This window comes from Egretta garzetta, unplaced genomic scaffold (assembly GCF_000687185.1).
Source record: "Egretta garzetta isolate BGI_Z169 unplaced genomic scaffold, ASM68718v1 scaffold323, whole genome shotgun sequence".
NCBI classification, from domain to species: domain Eukaryota; kingdom Metazoa; phylum Chordata; class Aves; order Pelecaniformes; family Ardeidae; genus Egretta; species Egretta garzetta.
Window position 1 is genome coordinate 3,742,564 of NW_009259435.1, and position 7,582 is coordinate 3,750,145.

At 46.8% G+C, this 7,582-nt stretch overlaps 1 long non-coding RNA gene across 2 annotated transcripts in view; it reads left to right on the top strand.

Annotated features, from left to right (window-relative positions):
- The window catches only part of LOC118452111, a 5,813-nt gene extending 5,124 nt beyond the window's left edge, over positions 1-689 (top strand). For both annotated transcript variants that reach the window (XR_004841775.1, XR_004841776.1), the window contains exon 7: positions 165-689. This is a non-coding gene — a long non-coding RNA (uncharacterized LOC118452111). The remainder of the gene's footprint in view (positions 1-164) is intronic.
- The last annotated feature ends 6,893 nt before the right edge of the window (positions 690-7,582 follow it).

Genomic DNA, 7,582 nt, shown 5'->3' on the forward strand with positions numbered 1-7,582 from the left:
TGAGGGCCAGGGTTTGGGGGTGGGATGGCAGGGGTAGGGGAATGGTTGGGCTTGGTGATCTTAAAGGTCTTTTCCACCCTAAACGATTCTATGGTTCTACGATCTACACATCCATTTGCATTGCCATGGAGACATCTCCCATCCTCCTTGACCCTCTGTCCCAGGTGGGTGGTCCTCCAGGTCTCACAAATGACTGAAACCCCTGTCTCCAGCTGCATACCCAACCACCTCACGAACAGATGACCTCATGTGATGGATATGGCAGAGACTGGCCTAACACAGTGGCCTGTCGGTGCCTGCCTCTAAGTTGCCACTGAAGGCCGTGTCTTCTGGAAGCGGTTGCCCTCAGCCAGACGGGATGCCACCACCTGCCTGCACCACCTCTGCATAGGAGACCGGACCCAGGGCTGCGCCGCTGGTGTAGGAGAAGATGCACCACAGCAGGAGGACATGGAAGGACCAAAGGAGTGAATGTCATATGCGGTTTGTGCTGTTCCTTCTAGGTTTTTTCCCTATTGCCTTCTCAACAGCAGTTATATGTTTAGGTGCAGTATGCATGGTCACAGGGAACTTCAACAGAGCTCTTCCCTGTTTTTATTTTTTTGTCTCCTAAACCACCTGGATCCCAATTTATGTGTGCCTTTTTCCCTAATGCACTCCAGCAGAGTTACTTTGATCCTGCCCAGTGGAAGGATGGCCCACAGACCTCAAAATCTGTTTTCTCAAGTGTGTGTCTATTTTTTTTTTTTGCACAAACCCCTTCATTTCTCAATATATTTTTTTTTTTAAGGAGAAAGATTAGTCAAGTGAATTTCCACAACAAGTTTTATTTGGCTCCAAGTTCAACTTTATTGTGGTGGTGCTGCTGATCCTTTTATTTTCCTTCTACGGGGTGGCTGTGACAGGTTGGAGCACCTAATTTGTGCAAGCAGACAGCCCAGAAAAGAAGGAAAATACAACAGCTGGAGAAATCCAGCTCCAGAGGCTGGAATGGTTTCCTTGTGCAGGTTTCTCCAAATCACAGCTAAGAAGGGGCACGGCTCGCTGAGTAAATGTGTGCCCTGTAAAATAAAAGGATTAGGAAACCACTTTATAGCTTGTGAGATTTATGGTTTCAGAACAAATGGCTGTAGTTCACTTGGCCTGCAGCTCTAAAGGAGGCCAAAACAAACTGCTTTAAAGCTTTGCTTCAGAAGGAAGGCTCAGATCCCCCCCTTACGCGGGTCTTTGTAAATGATGGGAATACTGGAAAGAGCTTTGTGTGTCCTGCAGCACCTCTGAGCTACCGCTTTATGTTGCCTGAATGCAAATGCAAAGGTAAATTTGTTCCAAATGTCCCAACACAGTGGACATGTCAACCTGGAAAGCCAGTGATGGAGCAGAGTTTTTTTAAAAAAATACATCATGGGAAAGAGCGCAGAGGGAATATGTGATGTGGCCTTTTTTCTGTCTCGCGGAGAAGTACAAGCACACAAAGCATGGCACCGCCTCGCTTGCTTGAGGAGAAGAATTGAAGTTGTTTTGGGATTACAAATAGCTTCAGGGTGGGTGTCACGAGGACGGAGCCAGACTCTTCTCAGTGGTGCCCAGAGCCAGGACAAGGGGCCATGGGCACAAACTGAAGCACAAGAGGTTCCAGTTGGATGGGAGGAAGAACTTGTTGACTGTGAGGGTGCCCGAGCCCTGGCCCAGGCTGCCCAGGGGGGCTGTGGAGTCTCCTTCTCTGGAGATCTTCAACCCCCTCCTGGACGCTGTCCTGTGCCCCCTGCTCTGGGTGAGCCTGCTTGAGCAGGGGGGTTGGGCTGGGTGAGCTCTGGAGGGCCCTTCCAACCCTTGCCATTCTGTGATTAGCAGTGCCAAAAAAGCTTCATTTCATCCCAATTTGTGTCTCCAATGGGAGCTCGCCTGTGTGGATTCTCTGATGTCTGAGAAAGGGTGAGCCCACATGGATCTGTTTCAAGCGAGGGGAACTCGGGGTCTCTGTCTCTCGTAGCTCTGCAGGACCTCTCCTTCTTCCCCATATTTGTATGGAATCAGCCAGTTGGTTCAAAGGTGCTAGTGGAAGGCCTGATAAACTCACACAAGTACCCCAGCACAATCACAGGGATTTTAAAATTGTTTTACTTTCAGAAACTGGGATAAAAACATCAAGTCAAAGAATAGCATACGCAAGGGTATGCAGAACTGTTACTGCCATTTCTGTCTGGCAACTTAGTATATTCTAGCAGACAAACAGGGTAATTAATTTACTTTTTTTCTACTGAAAAGCCAGGTCTATTAGGATTCTTTTTTGCTTTTAAATGCGATACTTAAAATAGATTTGGATAACACGCTAAACTCTAGATGAATAAACTTGATTATCCTCAATAAGCAGCTCAAATTGAATTTATTCTGAAGGATTCAGTCTTCCAGCCCAGTCGCATAAGAACTCGCTCTAGCGTGACCAGAGCGATGCTGGCGTCGGGGTGTTTGCCCCCGCCTGATTGCTTCAGGTTCGTTCTTGACACTGGGAGCCCAAAAGGACTCCCAGGCTGCTGACAACATTTATCAAGCCCAGCTGCCGAGGAAGGATGCTGATTGTAGGCAGCGCGCAGTATGTCATGGAGAAAACATTTCCTTCTGCTGTGCTTTCCAAGTCACTGAGGTCCTTCTGTGCAAACGGAGACAACGCTGAATTCTGCTTGGCAGCCGTCAGCGTGGCCCTACGGGGTCGTCTGCCTACCACAGAGAGCCACCTGCATTTAAATATATTCACCTTCTTTGCATTAAATCTAAATGTGCTCAGGAGCAGTAGGGATCTGCAAGGCAAGCCAGGAAGGGGAGCATCTGTCACCGGCAAATGCGTCCAAATTTTCTAATGAGACTGGTGATTGTGGATGTCGCAGGTTTAAGCTCATTAATTTGCAGCCCATGCCCAAAAGGCTTTCCAGCAGTACCTTCATGGCCACTGCCTTTGAAATCAGGTGCCATTCAAACGTCTTCTTCCATATAATTTCAGATTGCTGAGTACTTCGGCCGTTCTGAGAAATCATGGCACCGAGAGACCATCAAAGGGACTTAAAGATTGTAATAACTGGGTTTACTGGATTAGAAATCAGAATGAAATCTGTGCTTGCTCACCTTTCAGTAAGTGATTGCATGCTTTGGTGCTCATATCTAAATATTTAGACGAATGGGCTGATTTGGAAGGTTCAGAGATCATCTTGAATCTCCCATGCAGATAGCCTGTCCTTTTGAAAGAAAGAAAGAAAGAATATCTGGGACTGACTTTTCATATTATTTAAACAGTGAAAAGCAATAATTTGGGAGCTGGAGTCGATGCCAAGGAGCCTTGTAAAAACCTATGAGTCCCCCACTCTCTGGCCAAGCATTCCCCTCCGCCTTGTGGGTTGACACTGCGAGAGCAAGTCCAGTAATGGTGAGGGAAGAGAAGGAAGAGGCTTCTGGGAACAGAAGCCAAGTCTGTCCTGAGGAAGTATTTAGAGCTTGGTCTGTTGTGGGGTTGAGCTCTTCAGGCTTGCACTGAAATGAAGTATCAAGTGACAAGAGCCACATTACAGCAATAGTACGGAGAAAAAAAATAATCTTCCCAGTTCTGCGAGCTAAGTAGTCACTTTTAGTTTATATCTTCCCCATTCCCTGAAGAGAAAACACACTGGACAACTCCTCCGTTGTTTTTTTCTCTTCTGGGAAACGATGGACATCCTCGGTTTGCAGCATCACTGAAATTGCCCTTCCGTGTAAAACTGCAGCTCGGTGTCTTGCTGCAGGCACTGGCCAGACCCAGCACCACGGGGAAAACTGCAATAAACTCTTCAGGATGTACTACGAGGTGAGATGCCTGCAGCAAAAGCTTTCTCCTGGCCCCTTCCTTCTCCCTAGTAGCTTGAGGTTCAGCCACACACTAAGCCATAGGTATTTATCACCTCCCTTAAGACTCCTATTACTGATTACAGCTCTAGGTAATGTTTTTATCCTTATACAGCTAATCTTTCCTTTGAAGGGTACTGGAATTAACCAGGACCAAGGCATGGACTCATCCCCTGTCCTGAAGTAGTCCAGGCTGTGTAGTTGTGCCTGTTGCCCGGCGTGGTTTTGGCCATGCTCTCCAACTGTTTCCAGGGAGAGCACAGTACTTGGGTTGCTCCCAGCAGGTGGGATGGTTGGTGTTTATTTGGGTGTATGGATGTAGGCTATGCTGTGCAATGCTCTTCCAGGCCAGAAAACAGTCCTTGAATCATCTCATTTACCAGAAGAGATGTGGCCACTAACATTAACCTGCCTCTGAACTGCAGAGACACTCTTTGTCCGCCTGTTCTTGGATTACTGCCTGCCTGCAGAGGAGGACTGTTGGAGTTAGAATCATAGAATCGTTTAGGTTGGAAAAGACCTTTAAGATCATCAAGTCCAACCATTAGTTAGCAGGCTTAGAGACAAGGACTTGATGCGGAAGGCAGCAATGTTCAGGCTGGAAGAAGGTCAGCAGGGTGAGTAATTAGCACTAGAGCAGCTCACTAGAAGACAAGGTGGAGTCTTCATCATGTGAAGGCTTCAGAGTTAAATTAGATATTTTTCTGTAAGATGATGCTCCGTCTGGGTGACAGAGCACTGGAACAGGCTGCCCAGGGAGGTTGTGAAGTCTCCTTCTCTGGAGATATTCAAAGCCCGCCTGGATGAAGTCCTGTGTAGAATGCTCTAGGAGAGCCTGCTTTAGCAGGGGGGTTGGACTGGATGATCTCCTGAGGTCCCTTCCAACCCTTGCCATTCTGTGATTCTGTATTAGTGGAAACAGGGGGGCTGTAGCTCCCCCCAGCCATAGCACAGAATCGTAGAATCGTTTAGGTTGGAAAAGACCTTTAAGATCATCAAGCCCAGCCATTACCCTAACCCTGCCATTCCACCACTAAGCCATGGCCCTAAGCCCTGCCTCATGGGTGCAAGCATGCGGACCACGGGAGAGTGGGTGCTGTTTGCTGCTCTGAGTGCAGGGACCTCGCAATCTGTGTTGAACAGGAGGTCAGGGAGGGGACAACTGCAGCCCCTTCCAGAGGTGAACATCCTCCCCAGCTTCAGTTTGGGTGATATTCCCTTGTCCCTCTGATATAAGTGATCATCTCTCAGTGCAGCCAACACTTGGCGGAGTGTTTTTGTGTTTCCTCTTCTTCAGGTGTGCTTGGAGGTAGAGGAGACTTTGTCTTCTGGATGTGACAAGTCAAAAGGAGAGGGGGAAAAATAACAGTGGCGGGACCAAGGTATTAAACAGAGAACCTATGAACACAGCTGGAAGGTTGTAAATGATTTAAAAATGGTCTTCATCATTTGCTTAATGGATCTGATGTGGACTGTACCAGTAAAAGCAGTGGTTTTCTTTGCAACTTAAAATCTGTCAGGAATCACTGCCAAAGGAAACGTCACTACCGAAAAAAAAAAAATCACTACCAAGCAATCATTACCAAAGTTGAAAGGGTAACTCAAAAAAGCCCCCAAACCCTTGTATTGCCTTCATTTTCCACTGAATCCTCTAAAACTTTTAATGTTTCACAGGTGGTATGGAATCACATCAAATACCTGATCCCAACTGCTCTGGAGATCCCTAAGTGTCTCTTTGGCCCAACCAGTGGGTGATGAGGTGTTTCAGTGTTTCGCTGTTTCACTTTGCAATGCCTAAATGACTTCAGAGCCTACATTTGGGGTTCCAAACTGATTTACTCATGTAAGAGCCTGCAGCTTACTGCCATTCAATAAGCTAAAATATTTAATGCAGCTAGTGGGTCAGGGTAGGACCTGGACACGGTTGGTACCACAGCCTAGATGATGAACAGGGATTTGCCAAGTGGGCTGCGAGGTCTCTGGCTTTAGCTCTTGATTGCTTACGATCACATCCTCACATTCCAATGTTCCTGTAAGTCCTTCAGGCGTGGCAGCACTGAACGTTGCTTCACACCCATTAAAATCTGGGCCACAGTCTTCTCTTGCTTGAGCACCATCTTGCTGTCGCAGCAATGATCTCTTGTCATCGGCCAAATGTCTTCCGTGAGACGTACGTGAACGCTGCAAAGTTCATTATAAAAGTAAAAATTTCTACCTAGACTGGCGGTTCTGCTTTCCCATCTTTCATTTGCAGCATTAATCCGGTTTAATTCATTGTCTGTGACTGTAGAATAAATCCAGCATAAGGACTACAGTCTTTGACGAAGAAAAAACAGATTTTCACTGCAGGTAAATTGGCAGTATTGCCTGCTCCACTAAGAAATTGAAGTTTGCCATTGCTTTCTTACGTTCTTAAAGGTTGTTTTTTGGTTTTTTTTTAAACAGCTGCCAAAGCTGAATAGTGGCTGGTTTGTGTCCAGTGAAGAACAGACTTGGACTAAATGGAACAGCTGCATAAAGATGTTCAACGTAATAGGTAATGTGAGTCTTTAAACAAAACCCAGTGCCATCAAAGCCAAAATCCGAAAAGCTCTTAACAAAAAACATATTCGTAACGAACAGATGGAAAAAAAATTGTTCTGAGCTGTATAACAAGATCACATCAATCAGCCCAGCAGCAATGGCATACAGAAACCTTCACACATGACCAAAAGCCATAACCAGAACCAGACACCACACCAATATCTCCAAACTCCTCAAAAAGCTGGAGAGAGTCAGGGTGAAACTACGTCCTGGGAGGCTGAGGAGAGCTAGGAAGCACAGTAGTTACAGAGGTGTTTTATCTCCATAAAACTGGGGTTTGGGAGATTTAGGCAAGCATCATTCCAATACGTTTTTCAACAGATCAGTTAAAAATACAGCCTTGAGCTCTCAACCAGTCCTTTTTATGTGTAGGAGAAAGCCGGTGATAATCGAGCTGTCCGTAAGACGAAGCAAAGCACTCCAGTGTATTCCCCTGCGTATTTTTATGTTATTTTTGCCACTAGATGTCTCTGCTGGCTTCATGGTGAGCTGGATGAGCCGCTTTCCCTGGTGAACAGGAGAGACCGGGGTGGAAATCAAGCTGTGGCAAAACCTGCTTGTGACTTTGGTTTCCAGGTGTTTGTTTCTGAATAATAATATCTTCTTTTTAACACAAAGATAAGAGTCTGTGAGAGCTTTCTCAGCTATCTCCCTTTTTTCAAGTATGAGAATGGGAACAAGACGCTTGCTGTCACCCATCACTGCTCCTATTTCAGAGCACTTGTTGCCTACTCAGACATTTTGATTCTCATCCCCTTCGCATCTCCCTGACCGTCTCTTTGCTTTTTTCCCAGGGGGTTTGTTCTCCTTGGATCTCAAATGCACCTACGAGTGCTGTGGACTAAGGGCAGCAATCCCTTGAAAGCACCCGGTGGCCAGCCCAAAGGGCTGTGGGACGTCATGTAGAGCTCAGGGTGTCTGAATCGTAGAATCATTTAGGTTGGAAAAGCCCTTTAAGATCATCAAGCCCAACCATTCCTGTAACCCTGCCATCCCACCACTAAACTCTGGCCCTCAGCACCGCCTCTGCCCGCCTGTTAAATCCCCCCAGGGCTGGGGACTCGACCCCTTCCCTGGGCAGCCCCTTCCAGTGCCTGACAGCCCCAAGGGGAAGGAATTGTTCCCCATG